We start from the raw sequence: 23,754 nt of genomic DNA on the forward strand, positions 1-23,754 counted from the left end.
CAGCCTCCCAAAGTGCTGGGATTACAGGTGTGAGCCACCGCGCCCAGCCAAAGTTACAGGCTTGTACCAACTTCTGGAGTCCTTTTCAGGATGACAAATCTTATATCCCGGGGGAGTGCTTCCAAATTGAGGAAGTTCTTATCTTCCAAATTTGTTTCTCCCTGCCCTTGACTCAGGCCCTCAGATCCAGCCCCATGAGGACTCTCCCCATCCCTGCTGGTCCATGGAGACTAGGTCCTGTAGCTTCTTTGAAGCAAAGGATCATCCCTCCCTTTTCAGACTAGCACATACCCAGTTGGGACACATTGTGACTTAACCCTCGTTAGTGGCCTACTGGCCAGATTGTGAGGTGGAGGAAGAGCTGAGGGGGGTGATGTGGTTTTGCAGGGGAGTGGCCTCTGCACTGCCTACAAGCGAGAGAGGAATGCTTCCTAAATAGGGAGGGGGGAGCCAGTTCAGCAGACTCGGAGGATTTGGGAAAATCTGGTGATTCAGGATTTGAGGGTGCATCTAGCCCCATCCATGTTTCATGGTCCTCATTGTTTTCCAACCAGCTCATGACCTTGGTGTGGCAGGCCTGTTCAGATGGGGAGTTCCTCTTCTTATCTTTTTTATTTTTATTTTTATTTTTTTTGAGACAGAGTTTTGCTCTTTTTGCCCAGGCTAGAGTACAATGGCGTGATCTCAGCCCATTGCAACCTCCGCCTCCAGGTTCAAGTGATACTCCTGCCTCAGCCTCCCATGTAGCTGGGATTACAGGCATGCGCCACCACGCCCAGCTAATTTTTTTGTATTTTTAGTAGAGATGGTGTTTCCCCATGTTGGTCAGGCTGGTCTCGAACTCTCTACCTCAGGTGATCCTCCCGCCTCGGCCTCCCAAAGTGCTTGGCCACCGTGCCCCACCGGAGTTCCCCTTCTTTGGGCGCAGTTACTCGCAATTAAGACCTGGGCCTGGGCCTCAGCTTTCTCCATCCTTCAGCCACTTTACATGCTCCCAAGGAAACCCTGTTACTTTCTCATTTAGCTTTAGATTGTTGATTAATCAGGCTCTGCTTAGCTGCAGCCACTCCAGTCCCACTCTCCTGACAATGACTGACTCCCCCACATTCATCATTTGCTGGTACATTCCCTTCCACCTCTGCATCCGCCAGCAGTGACAGGTTGAACAATAGTACCTCTGCTCTGTGCGGGGGCATGTACCCGCTCCATCTACCCCCAGCAAAAGGGTCCTTATCAGCAGCTAGGCAGTGGGTGATCCAGAGCCAGAATCCCATCTTAGCATCTTCTTCCTCAGACCTCTCCTGACCCAGCGGTCACAGGTTGGGCTCTCCAGAAGCAGTGTCTGAGAGGGAGGTTAGTGTGCAGGTTTCTTAGGGCGTGCCCTGTGATCGCCACCCGCAGAAGAGAAGAGAACGAAGCAGGATCAGGAAGAGGCAGAAACTGGCTGCATTCAACGAAGGCCTCAGCCAACCCCGTATGTTTATCCCCATCCTGGACGTGTGTTGCTGAAGGAAATGAGAGTGTAGTTGGGTGGAGGCATGTTTGGAGAGGCCTGACGGCTGAAGGCTGTCTGCCAACAGCATTCCCAGCAGTGTGGCCAAGAAATGTTTCTTTTCCAAAGGGGGATCTGGATGGTCAATTGCAGTGTCCCCTTTAGAGGGAGTGGAGGAAAAGTGAGACCCATGAGAAGCTGGAAAAACCAGCTGTCATCATCACTCTCATCATTGTTCCTGTTGTTGCTTTTAACCTGCTCCTTCTATTGCTACCGGAAGTGCTGCAGGGGTTTTGGTATCTACATAGGGCTCAGTCGGCAAGAGTTCAGAATAAGTAGGGCCCTCTAGGTCACTCGGCCTCCTCCAGCAAAGATGTTAATCTGGAGACCGGGAAAGCTGGAAGGGTCTGGAGACTATTCTCATAGTTCACAAAGCTAGCTGCATACTGGAATCACCTGGGAACATTTTTTCTTTTTCTTTCTTTCTTTCTTTTTTTTTTTTGATGGAGTCTCACTCTGTTGTCCGGGCTGGGGTGCAGTGGCACAATCTCGGCTCACTTCAACCTCCGCCTCCCCAGTTCAAGCAATTCTCGTGTCTCAGCCTCCCGAGGAGCTGGGACTACAGGCGCCTGCCACCATGCCCGGCTAATTTTTTGTATTTTTACTAGAGATGGGGTTTCACCATGTTGGCCAGGCTGGTCTTGAACTCCTGACCTCAGGTAATCCACCTGCCTCTGCCTCCCAAAGTGCTAGGATTACAGGCGTGAGCCACTGCGCTCGGCCGGGAATATTTTTTAAACTATGTCTGGCTCTACCCTCATAAAATTATGAAATGATTTTAATGGTCTGGAGTTGTAGTTGGGATATTCAGTTTTATCTTGTTTTTTGAAACTCCCCAAGTACTTATAACGTACAGGCTGACAAGAACACCTGATTCAATCAGTTCTCTCTGCCCCGACTTTACAGATGCAGAAACCACGACCAAGAGAGAAGAAGAGATTTGTCCAAGAACACATGGTAGGTAGTGGGAGGAGCCAAACCAGAGTCCTAAACCTTGACCCATTTTCCCACCATTCAACACTGCTCCTCGGGCTGAGCAGGGCCTGGTCCTGCAATGAGCTACAAACAGTCCGTGGGATGACAACTGCACAACTTTCATATTACATCAGCACTTAGTTTGTGGAGGTTGCAGGGAATTCTCGGTATAAGGCTAGGCTCAAGGAGTTCCTAGTCAGGAAAAGCTCCCCGGCGTGGGCTTGAGTAAAGGCCAGGTTGGAATTCAAAAGTTGGAGGACAGTAGAACTTCCATTCTGACTGGTGGGCCAGGAGAGAAGGGGGCTCAGCAGGGGTGTATGGAGACGAGTGTGACAGATGCAGGGAGAGTGGTGGGCCGCAGGAAAAGAGAAGCCAGACTGGGAGGGAGAGGCCAGGCAGTGCCATGAAACCCCAGCCAGCAAACCCAGGGCTATGAATGTGTTTGAGACTTGGACCAGAGTCAATAAGGACTTGGAAGCTGCTTGAGACTGGGAGGCACCTCGCCAGAGGAGAGCTTAGAACATGGCTTCTGGGAGCAGGAATGGTGGTCAGGTAGACCGAAGGCTGAGGCTTAGAGCAAGGAAAAGGCCACGGAGTCGCCCTCGTGTTCTGGGAGGGTGGGGCCAGGAGCCGCTCCAGCACTTGTCAGAGCTGCCGCCAACATTTATTATATTAGAGCCGGGCATGGTGGTAAGTGCTGTAGTCCCAGCTACTCAGGAGGCTGAGGCAGGAGGATCACTTGAGCCCAGGAGTTCAAGGCTTCAGTGAGCTGCGATCTGTGATCATGCCTGTGAGTAGCCACTGCATTCCAGCCTGGACGATATAGATAGCAAGACCACATCTCTAAAAAACATATATAGAGTTCTGGCCGGGCGCAGTGGCTCATGCCTGTAATCCCAGCACTTTGGGAGGCCGAGGTGGGCGGAACACGAGGTCAGGAGATCGAGACCATCCTGGCTAACAGGGTGAAACCCCGTCTCTACTAAAAATACAAAAAAATTAGCCGGGCGTGGTGGCGGGCGCCTGTAGTCCCAGCTACTCAGGAGGCTGAGGCAGGAGAATGGCGTGAACCCGGGTGGCGGAGCTTGCAGTGAGCAGAGATCGCGCCACTGCACTCCAGCCTGGGCGACAGAGTGAGACTCCGTCTCAAAATATATATATATAGAGAGAGAAACAGAGAGAGAGAGAAAGAGGGAGAGAGAGAGAGAGAAAGAGAGAGAGAGTTCTGTTCTGCTCTGGGCTCTGCTCAGCCATGCCGTGGGACAGCCTTGCCTGCCCCTCCCCCTGCCAGCATGAATCAGTGGCACAGGCACAGGCTACTAATGTGGGTGTTAACAAGAGTGAGCAGCACCAAACCCCTGCTGGGTGAGGGTTGGGGACGGCAGGTGTGACTGACACACTGGGCAATGATGCCTCCCCTCCTGTGTCTGGCCTCTGGGCCTCTGGGCCTGATGGGCTCCAGCCTAATCCCAGCACTTCCTTTCCGGATGCTTGAAGGGAAAGCCCCACAGCTCTTGGTGTGCTGCAGGCTCTTAGCCCAAATGCTCCCCTCCTGAATCCTCCACGCCTCAACATGGAACAGGGTCTAGCCAAATACTCCACCCGAGTAAGAGACGGAGAAAAATGAGCCCGGGGTCAGGCGAGCAGCACAAATGATGACTGGACAGCAAATGGCACAGGGAGAACAAATCTTAGAATGGATGGATCGAAGCCACCAAATAAGTATGACAAGAGACGAAAGCACAGCAGGGAGCTGAACGCCCTGCCACATGGGAAAGTCACTGGCAAGAACAGCACTGAATCGTCTTCCATCTCCCAAACTCTTGGTGCTTTTCCCTCTCTGTTCGTGTGTGTTTTGTCTGCACCCATGTCTGCACTTCCACTCCCCTGAGATTCAAATGAAGCTGGGGAAGAACAATGGGAAACATTTCTGAATAGGGGCTGTCTTGGCCTGTGTTGCTATAAATGAAGACCTGAGACTGGATAATTTATAAAGAAAAAAATGTCGGCCGGGCGTGGTGGCTCATGCCTGTAATCCCAGCACTTTGGAAGGCCAAGGTGGGTGGATCACCTAAAGTCAGGAGTTAGAGAACAGCCTGACAAACATGGTGAAACCCCGTCTCTACTAAAAATACAAAAATTAGCCGGGGGTGGTGATGCCTGCCTGTAATCCCTGATACTTATGGGGCTGAGGCAGGAGAATTGCTTGAACTCAGGAGGTGGAGGCTGCAGTGAGCCAAGATTGCGCCACTACACCATGTTGGTCAGGCTGGTCTCAAACTCCTGATCTCGTGATCCACCCGCCTCGGCTTCCCAAAGTGCTAGGATTACAGGTGTGAGCCACCACACCCGGCCTTCCTTGCAGATTCTTTTGGTACATAGCTCCATATTTCTTTCTTTCTTTTTTTTTTTTGAGACAGAGTCTCGCTCTGTCGCCCAGGCTAGAGTGCAGTAGTGCGATCTCGGCTCACTGCAAGCTCCGCCTCCCGGGTTGACGCCATTCTCCTGCCTCAGCCCCCCAAGTATCAGGGATTACAGGCAGGAGTAGATGGGACTGCAGGCGCCCGCCACCACACCCGGCTAATTTTTTGTATTTTTAGTAGAGACGGGGTTTCACCATGTTGGCCAGGATGGTCTCGATCTCCTGACCTCGTGATCCGCCCGTCTTGGCCTCCCAAAGTGCTAGGATTACAGGCATGAGCCACTGCGCCCGGTCTCATAGCTCCGTATTTCAAAACAGGACGCTGTATTTTGCTCTTTCCTCCATCCCACTCCCCGCCACACATGTGCAACCTTCTCTGCCACTCCATCTTCCTCACAGAGTTTGGCGTGAGTTACCTTTCTGAGACCCAGCAAAGGTTGCTGATCTCCTTCTTTTATGGACACTTCCTTGGGATGTGTCATAGTCCTTGGTTTTCTTCTCATATCGAAGAGTGGAAACACAGAGCTAGTTGGAAGGTTTGAATATGTAAAGGTTTCAGCATGCAAATTTCATGTTAGCGTGTTCTGTCGAGGCAGTGTCCTTGAGGACCCAGCCATAATTAGGCTTATGTCACAGGCCGATGCTAGGACATGGTGTAAAGTGAGTTTCCTGTTATCCCCACAGTGGCTGAGGTCACACTTAGTAATTATCCATGTGGGCAGAATATTTTTGTTGTTTAAGCTATACTCTTTTTTTTTTTTTTTTTTGAGACAGAGTTTCTCTCTTGTTGCCCAGGCTGGAGTGCAATCTCGGCTCACCACAACCTCCACCTCCCAGGTTCAAGCGATTCTCCTGCCTCAGCCTCCTGAGTAGCTGGGATTACAGGCACGTACCACCACGCCTGGCTAATTTTGTATTTTTAGTAGAGACGGGGTTTCTCCATGTTGAGGCTGGTCTTGAACTCCTGACCTCAGGTGATCCGCCTGCCTCAGCCTCCCAAAGTGCTGGGATTACAGGCGTGAGCCACCACACCTGGCCAGTTTAAGCTAACTCTTACAGAAGAGTGCTCAGCTCATAGGGGATCCCTTTATACAAGAGATAAGAACCAAACAAAAAGGAATGAATGATTCAAAGTAGAATTTCAGATGCTGAAAAGGTAATGAAAAAGTAAAGAAGCACATGAGTTACAGTAGATGGATCTGCGTTCCAGCCTCAACAGTGGTATCCAGCAGCACAAAACCCTCTTCCTGTATGTTACGGGCTGAATTGTGTCCCCCGCCTCTCAATTCATATATTGACGTCCTAATCCCCAGCACCTCAGAATGTGACTGTATTTGGAACAAGGGCCATTATATCGGTGGGCTTTAACCCAATATAACTGGTGTCCTTATAAGAAAAACATTATCCTTCCACCCACAGGATCCACTGTTGGAAAACCAGAATAGTATCAGAAATAGTGGCAGGAAATATGGACTTGAATAGAGGAAGGGAGGTGTTTTTATTACTTAGTCCTCCCACCCTCAATGAAAAAAGAGACAAGTAGGGAAGAATTCTGATTGTCAGTGAACATAGCACTCAAGAAAATTTATTAGGTCTATAAAATGATAGTTTAAAACCTGATGGTATGGTTTGAATGTGTCCAACACTCAAAGTTCATGTGTTAGAAACTTGATCCCCAATGCAGCAATGTTGGGAGGCAGGGCCTAATGGGAGGTGTTTGGGTCACGGGGGCTCCGCCCTCATGAATGGATTCATGCCATTCTTAGAGGAAAAGATTCATTACTGTGGGAGCGGGTTCCTTATAAAAGGACCAGTTCAGCTCCCTCTTGCACTCACTCTCTCTCTGTTTCTCACTCTTTCTTTGCCCTTCCACTATGGGACGACACAGCAAGTAGGCCCTTGCCAGAACCTGGAGCCCTCCAGAACGGTGAGCTAATAAATTTCTGTCCATTATAAGCTATAAGACCCTTCACTGATACCTCAAAATGATGTATGGGTGTGACTAGGAGGGCTTTTAAGAATGTTAGAGAAATGATGTCACTGAAAATGGTGGACTAGAGAACTCTAAAACCCATCCCTCCACTAAAGCAACAATTAAACTGGCAAAAAAATGTCAGCATTTACTTTTCCTGAATTTTGGGATAATAAAAAACAACCACCGAGGGTCTGGTTAATGAAGAAAGAAGCAGCTAAATTTTGGTAAGAGATATTGTGTCATTTCAATGTAACCCCCAATCACCTCTCAATCCCCAGTTCAGAAAGCAGCTATGGAGATGGTGGCCCACATTCCTGGGGCAGCTTGCTTGTGCCAGAGAGGCCAATAAGGTCCTTGTTCTCAAAAAGCTGTGGTTGTATTTTTCGACCAGTCTGGCAGCAACCAGAGGGACTGACTCAGAGGCTTGCCTTTGTTTCATTGCCCTCAGAACTTTCAGCATTGGAGCCACCTTCCCAGCAGTGTTTGTCGAAAGGATTTAAAGGCATATGCCAGCTGTAGCCACCTGGAGCAAGGGAAAACAGATGGGGCCAGAAGCAGACACACCAGAGCACCTAGGAGGGAAGAGGCTGGGGAAAGAGAAACATGGAGAAATAAAGACTTTGAAAAGCTCCTGCATAGCCGGGCGCAGTGGCTCACGCCTGTAATCCCAGCACTTTGGGAGGCCGAAGTGGGCAGATCACGAGGTCAGGAGATCGAGACCATCCTGGCTAATGCGGTGAAACCGCATCTCTACTAAAAACACAAAAATTAGCTGGGTGTAGTAGTGCACGCCAGTAGTCCCAGCTACTCGGGAGGCTGACGCGGGAGAATTACTTGAACCCGGGAGGCAGAGGTTGCAGTGAGTGGAGATCGTGCCACTGCACTCCAGCCTGGCAAAAGAGCAAGACTCAGTCTCAAAAAAAACAAAACAAAACAAAAAACAAAGCAAAGGTCAGGCGCGGTGGCTCACGCCTGTAATCCCAGCACTTTGGGAGGCCGAGGTGGGGGATCACTTGAGGTCAGGAGTTTGAAACCAGCCTGGCCAACCTGGCGAAACTCTGTCTCCACTAAAAATACAAAAATTAGCCAGGCATGGTAGTGGGCGCCTCCCAGCTACTCGGGAGGCTAAGGCACCAGAATTGCTTGAACCAGGAGGCAGAGGTTGCAGTGAGCTGAGATCGTGCCACTGCACTCTAGCCTGGGTGACAGAGCGAGACTCCTTCAAAAAAAAAAAAAAAAAAAAAAAAAAGCCAAAAAGTAGAACCTAAAATTCACCAACTGATGAATGGAAAGATAAAATGTGGCCAGGCGTGGTGGCTCACACCTGTAATCCCAGCACTTTGGGAGCCTGAGGCGGTGGATCACCTGAGGTCAGGAGTTTGTGACCAGCCTGACCAACATGGTGAAACCCTGTCTCTACTAAAAATACAAAATTAGCTGGGCGTGGTGGCACATGCCTGTAATCCCAGCTACTTGGAAGGCTGAGGCAGAATCGCTTGAACCCGGGAGGCGAAGGTTGCAGTGAGCCGAGAGGCCACGTACTGTATGATTCTATTTACATGAAATACTCAAAACAGGCAATTCCATAAAGATAGAAAGTAGACTAGTGGTTGCCTTGGGCTGTAGAAACTGGCAGATGCGATGGTTAATTTTATTTGTCACCCTGACTGGGGAACAGAGTGCCCAGATATTTGGTCAAACATTATTCCAGGTGTGTCTGTGAGGGTGCTTTTGGATGAGATTAGCATTTAAATCAGTAGACTGAGTAAAGCCAACTGCAAATGTGGGTGGGCCTGATTAGAACAAAAAACCCCACCCTCCCTTGAGTAACATTGCTTCTTCCTGGGTCTTGAGCCTACTGGCCTTCAGATGGAAATTACACCAGTGGCTCTCCTAGCTTTCAGGCCTTTGGACTTAGACTAGAACAAAACCATCAGTTCTTCCTGGTCTCCAGCTTGCTGACTGACCCTGGAGATCTTAGGACTTGCAAGAGCCAATTCAAATGCATATTTGTGTTGTTGGTTTCCTTTATCTGGATAATTCTGACTAATTCATGGGAATTGGGAGGTGACAGTTAAGATTTCTTTTTGGGATGATAAAAATATTCTGCAATTGATTTTGGTGATGGCTGCATAACTGTGACTATATTAAAAGCCACTGAATTTTATGGCATGTGAGTTCTATCTCAATATAACGTTAGCTATTTTTGTATGGTATATGAATCACATCTCATGATAACATATAGCTACTTTTTTTTTAAGAAAATCTGCTTTTAAAGGCACTTGATACTGACATTGTATATACTTTATTAAAGACCTAGAGGCAGAGGCTCTAGAAGGAGCAGGGGTCCCCAGCCACCGGAAGATTCCCAGCTCCCTTCTCGTGCTTGGATTCGCGCACTCAGGCTCATCCCTGCGGGTGGGCCTCTTGGACGCAGCACCCCCGGGAGACAGCGCCACGGGTGTGGGACTTTTCCTCCTTTCCACTTGGCGAAGTGATCCTGGGCAAGTCATTGTCCCTCATCCCAGGTATGCCTCTATAAGGTGTGGGACAGCTCCTGGTTCCACAGAGGATCGAGCATGGGGGCAGGTGGTGGACCGAGCGGGAGAGGAAGGACTCTCGCGATGGGGCAGCAAGTAGGACGGGCGGTTCCAGACGAGCACGCGGGGTGGGGCGGGCCAGCGTGACGCCACAGGCGCCCCATTGTGACGCACACGCAGCCTCAGCTGGGATTGGCCGGGAGGGCTCCGGCCAGGGATAAAGCCAGAGTTCCGGGGCCCCACCCTGGCCAGAGTCTGGGCAGAGAGAGTGTGTGCTGCTCCTGCTGCTCCTGCTGCTCCTGCCCGGCCTCCCCTCTAGGTAACCCGGAACCCTGACTCCGCTGAGGAGGCCACGCTCACCTGTCTTGGGTCCCCTAAGTCCCAGGCCTTGTCTGCATGTCAGCCCAGGGCTGGGGCTGCACCCCTGGGCTAGGTCTCCCAGGCCCAGCCTCTGACTGCATTCCAGGCTTCTCGCCCTTCTAACTCTCCTGCGGCCTCCCTGCCTCGCGCCCAGGTCTGTTTGGGTCTAGGTAACCAGGGTTGGGTGGCGGCCTCGGGAAGCCGATGTGCTGTGGGAAGTGTGGATACCGCGTAGCGGTGCCTCCATGGGAAGCCGTGCCTCCAGCGGGACAGATGTCCTCAGTGGGGCCCACTGTCCAGCTGGACATCTCTAGAGCCTCCGGGACAAATTTAGACTGAAACCCATTGAACCTTTGGAAACATTCATCAAATAAACTGAATTGGGGGCATAGGAACAGAAATAAATGAAGGTCATTCCCTGCAGAGAAGAACCAAAACCACAGAGACTGAAGAACTAGGTTTTAGAATAGGAGCATCTAAAAATAGTTTGTACAGGTGCAGAGAGGCTGCCTTTTTGCTCATGATGACAAGAAACATCAGAACCTCAAAACAGGGCTTAGAGGAGCCACCTTTCCCCACAAAAAAAGGTGTGGATTGTACCTCTCTTTCCTTTAAAGAACGCCAGGATTGGTTAATGGTTCTGTGGGATATGGGGGCCTAAGTCCTGGCCCAGAATTTATTGAAGTGTTTGGGGGAACCTGTAATCAATACGATTTTATTCTTAGGAATATTTTCAGCAGGACACGGTGGCTCAGACTTGTAATCCCAGCACTTTAGGAGGCGGAGGTGGGTGGATTGCTTGAGCCCAGCAGTTCAAGACTAGCTTGAGCAACATGGCAAAACCCCATCTCTACAAAAGGAAAAAAAAGGAACACTTTTCTTCAGAAAAGGAAGATGTCAATGGACTGAACAGTAGATTAAACATGTTTAAAAAAAAAAAAAATCTCCAGGCCGGCAAGGAGTCTTATGCCTGTAATCCCAGCACTTTGGGAGGCCAAGGCAGGCGGATCACCTGAGGTCAGGAGTTCTAGACCAGCCTGGCTAACATGGTGAAACCCCATCTCTACTAAAAATATAAAAATTAGCCGGGCATGGTGGCAGGTGCCTGTAATCCCAGCTATTCGGAAGGCTAAGGCAGGAGAATTGCTTGAACCTGTGAGGCGGAGGTTGCAGTGAGCCAAGATCGTGCCATTGCACTCCAGCCTTGGCAACACAGTGAGACTCCGTCTCGGAAAAAAAAAAAAAAAATCTCTATAAAGATGCAAGAGTCCTTACAATATTATCAAAATGTGAATTGAAGCCAAAAGCAGAAAATCTCTTGTGGGCAGGGAGTGGACAGCAAAAGGCTTTTTAAAGGAAGATATTCCACACAAAGAAGAATGGAGCCTCTTTCCCTCAGCGGCCCAAGGTAATCTGTGAAAAAGGTTCACTATTCACTTGACCTCGAGAACCCCACAAAATCACACAAATCAAGAGGTTCCAATATTCGTGTTCACTTTAAGGTATGCGATTCATAGTTGTGATCCAAGAGTTCCTCGTGTTCCACTCAAAAAACACTTGTGAAACTGTTCAGGCCATCAAGAGTGTGCATATACGAAAAGCCACGAAGTCTCTGAAAGATGTCACTTTACAGAAACAGTGCGTACCATTCTAATGTTACAGTAATGAAGTTGGCAAACAGTGGGGCTGGACACAAGGTCGGTGGCCCAAAAAGAGTGCTAAATTTTTGCTGCACATGCTAAAAAATGCAGAGAGTAATGGTGAACTTAAGGGTTTAGATGTAGATTCTCTGGTCATTGAGCATATCCAAGTGAACAAAGCACCGAAGATATGCCACTGGACCTACAGGGCTTATGGTCGGATTAACCCATACGTGAGCTCTCTCTGCCACACTGAGATGATCCTTACTGAAAAGGAACAGATTGTTCCTAAACCAGAAGAGGAGGTTGCCCAGAAGAAAAAGATATCCCAGAAGAAACTGAAGAAACAAAAACTTATGGCACGGGAGTAAATTCAGCATTAAAATAAGTGCAATTAAAAGGAAAACAAAAAGAATGGAGGAAAATTAATAAAGGCCATTAAACAAGGTAAAGTTGTGCAATGAGAATTCAAAAATAGATTTGTAGCAAAGATTAAAATAATGCATGTAAAATACAGTGCTAGGAAAATAACAGGTCCTCAGGAAAAAATATTAGATAAAGTAACAAAGACTTGCATTTCCAGACTACTCAGAATTGGTTTGTGAATCATTCTGTAGTGATTCACATCAGATTCACACCAATTCTGTGGCCAATTTACACATTCATAAAGCATCACAAGAAATTCACACAATCTGGATTCTGAGCATGCAATCAGAGTGATTAGATTGGACTCCATATGGCCTAATCAGAGAAAGAGTAAATTTGAGAGGAGAAATGAGAAAGGGAAAAAGAAAACCAACATTACAACAAAGTAATTAGAAAAAGGGGCCCACTCACACCATGGTGTCTTTGGGTTTATGTGACTCCACTGTAAATATTAACAGCAAACTTAGTTGCCACTCATGCTTGCAGAGAAGCTAGAAGTAGATTAAATTATACATCTCAGTCCTATAGCACTTGTCAGCTCTGTACCCCATGAAGTCCTAAATTCTGACATATCTGTTGCTATTGTTTGAATGTGTCCTCCAAATTTCATGTGTTGGAAACTAAATCCCCAAATTCATATGTTTATTGGAGGTGAAGCCTTTAGGAGGTAATTAGGATTAGATAACGTCATCACGGCAGAGTCCTATTATGGGACTGGTGGCTTTATAACAAGAGGAAGAAAGACCTGAGATAACATGCACATTTTTGCCCTCTCGCCATGTGACGCCCTCTGCAATGTTATGACATAGCAAGAAGGCCTTCACCGGATGCCGACACCATGCTGTTGGACTTCTCAGCTCCCAAAACCGTGAGCTAAATAAACTTATTCTTTATAAATTACCCAGCCTCCCCAGGTATTCTGTTATAGCAACAGAAAACAAACCAAGATATCTGTGAAAGCCTAGACACACTAGGCACACTAAATATCAGGAATTCAAAAATTGCTCTCTCTGGAATCCATTTCCATACATTACTTCCCTTAATCCTTACAATAACCCTTTGAGATAGGTTATACTCCACACATTTTAGAGTTGAGGAAACTGGCAAAGAAAAGTTGGGTGACCCATCCAAAATCACACAGCTAGTAGGTAGCAAGGACTTGAGGCCCTGTCCTGACATCTGGCCCTTTGGCATAGTTGCTACCTCTTTCTTGGTAGAATGGATCTCCATACCTTAGATCTTCCTTATTTGTATTGCTGAAGACATTTTAAAATTTTTATTTATTTATTTAGAGATAGAGTCTCATTCTGTTGCCCAGGCTGGAGTGCAGTGGCACAGTTTCTGCTCACTGCAGCCTCCATCTCCTGGGTTCAAGCTATTCTCCTCCCTCAGCCTCTCGAGTAGCTGGGATTACAGGCACGTGCCACTGTGCCAAGCCAATTTTTGTATTTTTAGTAGAGACAGGGTCTCACCATGTTGGCCAGGCTGGTCTCAAACTCCTGACCTCAAGTGATCCACCTGCCTTGGCCTCCCAAAGTGCTGAGATTACAGGTGTGAGCCACCCTGCCAGGCCCATGAAGACATTTTAAACCCATAAAAGTAAATTCGATGAACAATTAGAACAGGTCAGTTGCGGTGGCTCACACCTGTAATCCCAACAATTTGGGAGGCCAAGGCAGGTGGATCACTTGAGGTCAGGAGTTCAAGACCAGCCTGGCCAACATGGCAAAACCCCGTCTCTACTAAAAATACAAAAATTAGCTGGGCGTGGTGGTGCATGCCTGTAATTCCAGCAACTGGGAAGGCTGAGGCACGAGAATAGCTTGAACCTGGGAGGTGGAGGTTGCAGTGAGCCGAGATCACACCACTGCACTCCAGCTTGGGTGACAGAGCGAGACTCTATCTCAAAAAACAAAACAAAACAAACAACAACAAAAATCCCAATTAGGACAAAGCCCTCTTTTACAATTAATATCATATATCAGGTTGGAAGACAGCTGTGGTGGTCCAAAAAAGACAGCCTCATATTCATTAATGTTGACAGAATTACAGAGCTCTGTCTGCCACTGGGCCTCTCTCTCTGCACATAGCCCTCACTAATAAGCCACACTCATCATCAGCTGCATTTTGTGAGCATTGAGGAAGCGTGGCCTTTGGGTTTAATAAAGTACTGAGTCCAGCTCTCTAGGCTGAAAAACATCTCCAAAGACAAGGTCAGCCAAAATTGTCATGGGGGCAAAGATAAATGGAAAAAGTCATATTTATTGTCAAATAGGGACTGGCTGGATAGGATCCTCATCCCTTGCTAGTTGCACTCACAAGCTGTTACCCCAAGAGACATAGCACTTTCCACTTCCAACATTCCATTTCTCCAATGCAACGGGCATCCAAATCACTCTAGTGTCTTCAGACCATTGAACATACATGGCACTCTTCTAATCAGACAGACCATTGAAAGACTTTAGGCCCTGACTGTTTAGCCACATTTACATGGGTTTGAACTGAACCACATCTTCGGAAAAACTAAAGCCTAATAGGTCACAGAAGCCTTAAAAGGGGGACAGGCAGAGAGAAAAAACAAGGCAATTGTTTCCACCTGTAATCTTTTTGGATTTTCCCATTTTAAGAGAGGGTTTCTTTCCTATTTGAGGGCCTTGAGGCACATCATATGAAATGAATGAAAACCTGGCATCAAACAAAATCATCATGAAAATCTAAATGCCCAACGTTCACAAACTCCCCGAATCTGCATTTTTACCCCCAAGTAGCAGCTAGACTCCACTTTGATCTTCCTCCATCTCCATAACATGGCATTCAGATTGGGGTTTTGTTTTGTTTTGTTTTGAGGCAGAGTCTCACTCTGTCCCAAGGCTGGAGTGCAGTGGCATGATCTCGGCTCACTGCAACCTCCACCTCCCAGGTTCAAGCAATTCTCCTGCCTCAGCCTTCCGTGTAGCTGGGACTACAGGCGCATGCCACCATGCCCAGCTAATTTTTCTATTTTTAGTAGAGACGGGGTTTCACCATGTTGGCCAGGATGGTCTCAATCTGTTGACCTCGTGATCCGCCTGCCTCAGCCTCCCAAAGTGCTGGAATTACAGGTGTGAGCCACCGCAGACTGGCCTTTTTTTGTCAGGAGGCTGCAGCCTGGTGGAGGCTCCCTCTGCCTGGGGATCCGCATGAAGCCCACACTGACTCCCAGTGAGGATTTCTGATGGAAACTGAAGGCATGCCACCAGTTTTAATGGGATCTTTCGTCCTGAAGAGTGGCATAGCTAGCTGGTGTTGGGACTTAGAAGAAAGATTTTCTGTCACAATGGGAAACAGGAGTTCCTTTCTTTCCTTTGGGCTAAATTCCCTGTTAGCGGGGAGCAGGGGAGCTAGAGATCATCCAGAGACTTCGCTCCTAAGAATCTGGAGTCATCTATCAGTTGGGCACTCATAGTTGGGATTGGTGCTTGAAGTAGGACATCAGAGATGGGTAAAAAACAAAGGGGAAAAATCTGCAAATGTAATGTATGTTGCATGCTGTGGCAAATCCCAGATGTGGTCCTCAGGTCCTCCTCCAAGGGAGAACTTGCTGTCCAGCCATACAAGGGCAGTTAGTGGACAGCCTGCAGCTGGCCTTTGCCTACCTCAGCTTTCCAGCCAATGTCACCATCCCACAGGAGTGGCCCTGGCCGGTGACTGAGCAAGGTGGTGGTACAGGGCAAGCCATTTCCATGGGACATGGGATTCCCCTAACAGAGCTCCCCATGGACAGGCAGAGAATACAGGCATCTAGAGATAGTTTGTACACATGCATCCTGGCCTGATGGCTGTCCCTGCCAACCCGGCCAACTCCCATTTCCTTTCATAAGTGTTACTCCCAAAATCACTGTGTCAGCAGATACTTCCCAAAAAGCCAGCCTGCAAGAGCAAGTCTGTCCCCCAAACCTTTGGTGTGGTGGTAGAGATAACCCACTCCACAGGGCAGTGTGCTTTTTCCCTTCAGGGTTCAGTTTTCAAGTTCTGGTTGGAATTTGTCAGATCAGGAATGTGTAAATCTGAAAGATAAATGACATCTTCCATGGGCTTTGGGGAGCTGGAACATTTTCAGCCCCTTAGAAAACAGGAGCCAAGGCTGTGCACAGTGGCTTACACCTGTAATCCCAGCACTTTGGGAGGCCGAGGTGGGCAGATCACTTCAGTCCAGGAATTTGAGACCAGCCTGGGCGACATGGTAAAACCCCGTCTCTACTAAAAATATAAAAATTAGCTGGGTGTGGTGGCACACACCTGTAGTCCCAGCTACTTGGGAAGCTGAGGCAGGAGGATCCCTTGAGCCCGGGAGGCAGAGGTTGCAGTGAGCCATGAGCGTGCCACTGCACTCCAGCCCTGCAACAGAGCAAGACTCTGTTTCAAAAAAAAAAAAAAAAAAAAAAAAAGTAAAGACTTTGTCTTGACTAACAGATACACCTGGGCCAGGTACGGTGGCCCATACCTGCAATTCCAGCACTTTGGGAGGCCAAGGGGGGAGGATTGCTTGAGCCCAGGAGTTCAAAACCAGCCTGGCATCATGGCAAGACCCTGTTTCTACAAAAAAAATTAAAAAATTAGCCAGGCGGACGGGCATGGTGGCTCACACCTATAATCCCAGCACTTTGGGAGGCCGAGGAGGGCAGATCACGAGGTCAGGAGTTTGAGACCAGCCTGACCATCATGGTGAAACCCTATCTCTACTAAAAATACACAAATTAGCCGGGCGTGGTTGCGCACACCTGTAATCCCAGCTACTCGGGAGGTGGAGTTTGCAGTGAGTTGAGATCCCACCACTGCACTCCAGCCTGGGCGACAGAGTGAGACTCTGTCTCAAAAAAAAAAAAAAAAAATTAGCTGGAGATGGTGGCCATGGTCCCAGCTACTTGGAAAGCTGAGGCAGGAAGATCCCTTGGAGCCTAGGATTTCAAGGCTTCAGGGAGCCACGAAGGTGCTACTTCACTCCAGCCTGAGCAACATAGTGAGACTCTGTCTCAAAAACAAACACAAAAACACCCACCAGTCACCTAGGTGTGAGATGATACTAAACTAAGCAGAGACCAGGAAACCAAGCTGTGCGTGTTTTTCTCAGTGATGAGGCAGCCCCACTCATAATGTGCTTGTGGCGTAACCCCTGCATCCTTGCACCTCCTCCACAACAGTCACTCTGAGTCCTCACTGTCATACCTCTTTACTCCAGGAGCCTTGTATGTTCATGCATAGGGGCCAGCTCTCACCAGGGTCAGCTTCCCGGCCTCATGCCCTGGAAATCTAGGTTGCATTTGTACAACGGGACAGTCAAGATGCTCTGAGGCATCATGATTATAAACATAATTTGTATGAAAACAATCTTGAAGGCATATCTTTGCATTTATCCTTGTTTCTTTAGTACATATTCTCTAGAAATAGAAATGTCTAGACAAAAGCATCTAAAAAACATTTGTCATATTATAATCCAAAAAGCAAGTTCCAATTTATACATGCTTTTCCCATCTTGCATGACAATATTTATTTCCACATATTCTTGCCAATGTTGGTAATTGTCCTAGTTTATATTTGTCAATTTTCTATATTCTACAGAAGTTTTTTTTTTGTTGTTGTTGTTAAATAAGGTTTAGCTGGGCGTGGTGGCTCATGCCTGTAATCCCAGCACTTTGGGAGGCCAAGGCAGGCGGATCACAAGGTCAGGAGATCAAGACCACGGTGAAACCCCGTCTCTACTAAAAATATAAAAAATTAGCCAGGCTTGGTGGTGAGCACCTGTAGTCCCAGCTACTTGGGAGGCTGAGGCAGGGGAATGGCATGAACCCGGGAGGCAGAGCTTGCAGTGAGCCGAGATCACGCCACTGCACTCCAGCCTGGGCGACAGAGCGAGACTCCGTCTCAAAAAAATAAAAAAAATAAAAAAATAAGGTTTAGTGTTTGCATATACAAACTCTAAAATAAGGAAGCAATTCTTTACAATTTCTGGGCAACAGCAGAGCTGGGAGGAGGGTGAGGCGCTATGTAACTCAGGTGCATAATTCAAAGAGCTGTCAAAACACTCAGCAATCAAGACATTTAAAATATTTAATATTTCCAAAAGTAAAAATTAGTGCAAAAATCTCTGATGAACAAAGTATCAAAATTTTACATAAGATGGGTTTCCACCCTGCACAACTGCATGCTTGCCTCACTCCTAGTCCTTGCCCTGGTAAGTAGGGTCCTAGTCTTTATTATTTATTTATTTATTTGTTTGCTTTATAGAGACAGGGTTTCACATGTTGGCCAGGCTGGTCTTGAACTCCTGACCTCAAGTGACCTGCCTGCCTCAGCCTCCCAAAGTGCTGGGATTATAGGTGTGAGCCACCGTGCCCAGCCAGAGTCCTAGTCTTTAAAGGGACCCTTTAGCCACATCTGCATAAGTCACTTGATCTAATCTCTTCATTTGATCACAACACTATACTGTAGTTTAATGTCTTACCTCTGTCATAGAACACAAGACAGTGCTTGGTTCCATATCCTAGGAAAATAGGGGGCCAGGACATCACAGGTGCAGCCACAGATCTGAGCAGGTGTCCAAACACAGTGGAGGCTGGGTGCAGTGGCTCATGCCTGTAATCCCAGCACTTTGGGAGGCTGAGGCAGAAGGATTACTTGAGGCCAAGAGTTCACGACCAGCCTGGGCAAAATAGTGAGACTCTGTCTCTACAAAAAAGTTAAAACTTAACTTTTAATTAATGATGGGTGTGGTGCTGTGCACCTGTAATCCTAGCTACTCAGGAGGCTGAGGTGGAAGAATCACTTGAGCCTAGGCGTTCAAACTGCAGTGAGCTGTGATCACATCACTGTACTCCAGCCTGAGCAACAAAGACCCTGATTCAAAAACAAATACAAAATTTAAAAAAAAGTTTTATTTTTAGACAGGGTCTCGTTCCCAAACTGCTGGGATTATAGGCGTGAGCCACCTGGCCTGGCCAGATCTTTCTTTTCCTTTCTTTCTTTTCTTTTCTTTCTTCTTCTTCTTCTTCTTCTTTTTTTTTTTTTTTTGAGATGGAGTTTCGCTCATGTCGCCCATGCTGGAGTGCAATGGCGCAATCTCAGCTCACTGCAATCTCCGCCTCCCGGATTCAAGCGATTCTCCCGCCTCAGCCTCCTGAGTAGCTGGGATTACAGGCACCGCCACAACGCCAGGCTAATTTTTTTGTATTTTTAGTAGAGATGGGGTTTCACTATGTTGGCCAGGCTGGTCTTCAACTTCTGACCTCAGGTGATCCACCCGCCTAGGCCTCCCAAAGTGCTGGGATTACAGGTGTGAGCCACTGCACCAGCCAGATCTTTTCTTTTCTAAAAGGCATAAAGCCCTGTGGGTGTTGTGAAGGGGTGGGTTGCCCCTCCACACCTGCGGGTGTTTCTCGTTAGGTGGAACGAGAGACTTGGAAAAGAAAAAGACACAGAGACAAAGTATAGAGAAAGAAATAAGGGGGCCCAGGGGACCAGCGTTCAGCATATGGAGGATCCCGCCAGCCTCTGAGTTCCCTTAGTATTTATTGATCATTCGTGGGTGTTTCTCGAAGAGGGGGATGTGTCAGGGTCACAAGACAATAGTGGGGAGAGGGTCAGCAGACAAACACGTGAACAAAGGTCTTTGCATCATAGACAAAGTAAAGAATCAAGTGCTGTGCTTTTAGATGTGCATCCACATAAACATCTCAATGCTTTACAAAGCAGTATTGCTGCCCGCATGTCCCACCTCCAGCCCTAAGGCGGTTTTTCCCTATCGCAGTAGATGGAACGTACCATTGGGTTTTATAACGAGATATTCCATTGCCCAGGGACGGGCAGGAGACAGATGCCTTCCTCTTGTCTCAACTGCAAGAGGCATGCCTTCCTCTTACACTAATCCTCCTCAGCACAGACCCTTTACGGGTGTCGGGCTGGGGGACGGTCAGGTCTTTCCCTTCCCACGAGGCCATATTTCAGACTATCACATGGGGAGAAACCTTGGACAATACCTGGCTTTCCTAGGCAGAGGTCCCTGCGGCCTTCCGCAGTGTTTGTGTCCCTGGGTACTTGAGATTAGGGAGTGGTGATGACTCTTAAGGAGCGTGCTGCCTTCAAGCATCTGTTTAACAAAGCACATCTTGCACCTCCCTTAATCCATTTAACCCTGAGTTTGACACAGCATATGTTCCAGAGAGCACGGGGTTGGGGGTAAGGTCATAGATTAACAGAATCTCAAGGCAGAAGAATTTTTCTTAGTACAGAACAAAATGGAGTCTCCTATGTCTACTTCTTTCTACACAGACACAGTAACAATCTGATCTCTCTTGCTTTTCCCCACAGTGTTGTATTTATTGAATTAAGATTGATGCTTCATGTTCTTCAACAGACCAGGAGAGTTTATCTTTCTTATTTAATAAGGTTTTTTGTTTTGTTTTGAGACAGGGTCTCGCTCTGTCCCAGACTGGAATGTAGTGGTGCAATCATGGCTCACTGCAGCCTCGACCTCCTGGATTCAAGCAATCCTCCCTCCCGGTCCCTCCAATGTGCTGGAACTACAGACATGAGCCACCACGCTCGGCCTATTTACTAGCCTTTTTACTGAAAAATTTATTCACTCACTTATTGGCCAGGTGCAGTACCTCACATCTGTAATCCCAGCACTTTGGGAGGCCCAGGCAGGAGGATCACTTGAGCCTAGGAATTCCAGACCACCTGGCCAACATGGTGAAATCCCGTCTCTACTGAAAATACAAAAATTAGCCATGGATGGTGGCACACACCTGTAATCCCAGCTAAGTGGGGGCCTGAGGCAAGAGGATCGCTTGAGCCTGGGAGGCAGATGTTGCAATGAGGCCAGATCACACCACTGCACTCCATCCTGGGCGACAGAGCAAGACTCCATCCAAAAAAAAAAAGCATTCACTCACGTACTGTTTTATTTTTCTTATTTAATAGGAAGAAGAAAGCACTGTTCAAATCAGGGACTTGACTCCCACAAGACTCCCACAAGAGCCCGGAGTCTTAAGTGGACAATGAGCCGTTTAAAACCATGCACAGGCCAGTCGCGGTGGCTTAGCCCGTAATCCCAGCACTCTGGGAGGCCAAGGAGGGCAGGTCACTTGAGGTCAGAAGTTCGAGACCAGCCTGGCCAGCATGGTGAAACCCCGTTTCTAGTAAAAATACAAAAATTAGCCGGATGTAGTGGTGCGCGTTTGTAATCCCAGCTACTTGGGAGGCTAAGGCAGGAGAATGGCTTGAAACCGGGAAGCGGAGGTTGCAGTGAGCCGAGATCGCGCCACTGCACTCCAGCCTGGGCAACACAGCAAGACCCTGTCTAAAAAAAAAAAAAAGCCAGGCTAAGTGTCTCAAGCCTGTAATTCCAGCACTTTGGGAGGCCTAGGCGGGCGGATCACCTGAGGTCAGTAGTTCAATATCAGCCTGGCCAACATGGAGAAACCCTGTCTCTACTAAAAATACAAAAAAAATTAGCCAGGCGTGGTGGCGGGCGTCAGTAATCCCAGCTACTCGGGAGGCTAGGGAGGCTGAGGCAGGAGAATCGCTTGAGCCCGGGAGGCGGAGGTTGCAGTGAGCCGAGATTGCGCCACTGCACTCCAGCCTGGGCAACAGAGCGAGACTCTGTCTCAAAAATAAAAAGAAATGTGGCATTTTCCAAGTCTTTTTGGCAAGGTGCTTCCTGGCCGTGGGCGTCGCCCTCCGCACCCCCGCGCTTGTCCCCTGAGAGGAGAGGAGAAAGGAGCAGCCCCGAGCCCCGAGCCCCGCGCCCCCGCGTCCCCCGCGCCGCCATCCGCTCTCGGCCGCTACGCCGGGTTCCTGCCGCCTCCCGACGACAACGTCGCCGCTTCACAGGAGGCAGGGCACCCGGCGAGCGGCGACCGCGAACGCCTCTGACGGCCGCTCAGCCGCCCCCAGCCAGGCCCCGTCGTCCCCAGCCCCGCCCGGAGTCAACCCACCTCCCTCCTCGGCGTTCCCTCCTCCACCCGCGTCCCCACCCCCGCCCCGACGTCCCCTCGCTCCCTCTCAAGAGTCCCTTCTACCCCGGGGTCCCCCTGCCCTCTGGGCTTCCTCTAGTCCCTCGTTCCTCCCCTGGACATCTCCTCACCCCTAACCCCCGGCGTCCTCACCGCTCCTCGGAGTCACCCACCCCCGCGTCCCCTAGTCCGCCCCGGCGTCCCCTTCTCCCCTGCGTCCCCTCGCTCCCTCCCAGAATCCCCATGGCCCAGGGATCCCCCCGATCCTGGGCCTCCTCCTGGGCATCTCCTTAATCCCACCCCCCGGTGCCAGTCCCCGCAATCCGGCGTCCCCTCGCCGGGTCACTACGCGACGCGGAGGAGGCGGAGCCCGAGTCTCGGCCGCCGGGTGGCTGCTCCGCTGCGGCGCCGCAGTTCAGGCTGGGATGCCCCAGCGCGTGTGTTCCCGCACCGGAGAAACCACACTAGCTAGCGCTCTGAATTGGTGCTGGAATTCAAGAAAGAGGGCGTCTTTCCTCCTTAGCCTCCCAGCCCTGGAACCATACTGGAGAAACGAGGTCTTTAGCGATGCGGAGTCGCTAGCTCGGTGTGACCTCGTGGCGCAATGGTAGCGCGTCTGACTCCAGATCAGAAGGTTGCGTGTTCAAGTCACGTCGGGGTCAAGGTCGGGTTTTTTTTCTTTCTTAATTGTAGAGGACTGGAAGGAGCGGAATAAAAGTCATAAATGAGAAATTAAGCCCCCTGCAAGATATGTTGTCCTTCCAACGCAACGGAAAGCAACTTCTTTTTCCTTTCCCTGGGAATAAAAACGCCGTTCCGTTCCGAGGGAGGGGCAGCACCAACCCTCGGAGCGAACCCCGAGGGAGCCGGAAGCCACCCAGCCGTGTCGCAGGGAGGGCGCCCCGCCCGCCACTCCCACGCCCACTTCTGCCCGCCCCCCACTCACCTGGGCTCTCACCTGGAAGGGGTCCCTCGCGTCCCGGAAGTGGGTTCCCTACCCTAAGGACTGGTGTCTTTTGCATCTCCGTCTTCTCCCTGCCTGCCTTGAACTTCTCTTTTTTTGTCTGCCGCACTTTCAGGGATTCCTAGTCTCAGTGATGGTCTCTCTGGTGGTCCTTTCTCTGACACCTGAATTGACACCTCATTCTCAGCAGGTCTATGATTCGGCCACAGCCGTAAGGCCTGGATATTCACTTCAATGTTGTCTAACAGTTGTTACCATGTATTATATCTGGTTGGAGGGTTCATAGGATCTAATGTTACGAAACATGATGTTCAGGTCTGAATTCTCTCCACCTGCGTGGTCCAAAAGCCCCAGGCCAAGAAATTATAGTTTCCCAGGTTAGGATACCCCACAGATGCTGGCAGAAGTTGAGGTAAATTCTCTCTGAGAGAAATACATCCTCACAACGGGCCTTTTAGTTTTCCCACATATAAAGTCCCAGTCGAAATTTACTCATAATACATTTTAAAGGAAAATAAAGTCTGTGAAGCTGATTCTGCTGTCCACTGTTTTTGCAAAAACAGCAGAATCAGATCCACAGATTCCAGTATGGAGATTATCAGATATTGAATACCCAATGGATATGTTTAATCTTTTTCAAAAAATAAAAGAGGAGACCAAAAAGTTAACTAGAGAACGATAAACAATAAAAATATATGTGTAAATAACTAAAAACAAAATTCTAGCAATGAAAGATTTAATACTTGAAGTTAGAAACACAATGGATATATTTAACAGCAGATTAGACTGAGTTGAAAAAAGAATAAAATGGAATATTGTGGTGATCCAAAATATGTGGTCAGGCATGACTAAATATACAAATTGAAAACTGCTCAACCATATTATAAAAATAGAGGGTCAGGCATGGT

The 23,754-nt window shown here is 48.7% G+C and overlaps 1 long non-coding RNA gene, 1 other non-coding gene and 1 pseudogene across 2 annotated transcripts; all 3 read left to right on the top strand.

The window, feature by feature from the left end:
- Positions 1–300: 300 nt before the first annotated feature.
- Positions 301–21,084, top strand: LOC129394379 (uncharacterized). Its single transcript, XR_008621629.2, has 5 exons — positions 301–1,474; positions 2,459–2,509; positions 6,838–6,876; positions 9,239–9,452; positions 20,849–21,084. It is a non-coding gene; the product is annotated as an uncharacterized LOC129394379 (long non-coding RNA).
- Positions 11,193–12,856, top strand: LOC129394378 (large ribosomal subunit protein uL22-like; annotated as a pseudogene).
- Positions 21,085–22,472: 1,388 nt separating the features above from the next.
- On the top strand, positions 22,473–22,544 carry TRNAW-CCA (transfer RNA tryptophan (anticodon CCA)). The gene has a single exon. It is a non-coding gene; the product is annotated as a tRNA-Trp (tRNA).
- The last annotated feature ends 1,210 nt before the right edge of the window (positions 22,545–23,754 follow it).

Source organism: Pan paniscus, chromosome 19 (assembly GCF_029289425.2).
Source record: "Pan paniscus chromosome 19, NHGRI_mPanPan1-v2.0_pri, whole genome shotgun sequence".
NCBI lineage: Eukaryota > Metazoa > Chordata > Mammalia > Primates > Hominidae > Pan > Pan paniscus.